Raw genomic sequence first — 405 nt, forward strand, 5'->3', positions numbered from 1 at the left:
AATTTGGGAACTCGGGAACAAAATTTGGGAACTCGGGAACAAAATTTAGCAACCCAGGGACAAAAGTTGGCAATTTAGGGACAAAAATTGACAAATTCGGGGCCAAAATTTGAGAACTTGGGGACAAAATTTGACAAGTTTGGGGCCAAAGTTTGGGAACTCAGGAACAAAATTTAGCAACCTGGGGACAAAAGTTGGGAATTTCAGGACAAAAATTGACAACTTGGGGGCCAAAATTTGAGAACTTTGGGGCAAATTTTGGGAACTGTGGGGCCAAAATTTGGGAATGTTGGGGCCAAAAGTTGCCAATTTTGGGGACAAAACTTGAGAACCTTGGGGCCAAAATTTGGTAGCTTTGGGGCCAAAAGTTGGCAACATGGGGGGCAAAATTTGGCAGCTTTGGGG

The 405-nt window shown here is 43.7% G+C and overlaps 1 protein-coding gene across 2 annotated transcripts in view; it reads right to left on the reverse strand.

Moving 5' to 3' along the window:
- The window catches only part of LOC113980811 (ALS2 C-terminal-like protein), an 8,138-nt gene that overhangs the window by 578 nt on the left and 7,155 nt on the right, over positions 1 to 405 (reverse strand). The window lies entirely within an intron of this gene.

The sequence above is a fragment of the Neopelma chrysocephalum genome, unplaced genomic scaffold (genome assembly GCF_003984885.1).
Source record: "Neopelma chrysocephalum unplaced genomic scaffold, ASM398488v2 Primary Assembly neopelma1_95283, whole genome shotgun sequence".
In the NCBI taxonomy this organism is placed as follows: Eukaryota; Metazoa; Chordata; class Aves; order Passeriformes; family Pipridae; genus Neopelma; species Neopelma chrysocephalum.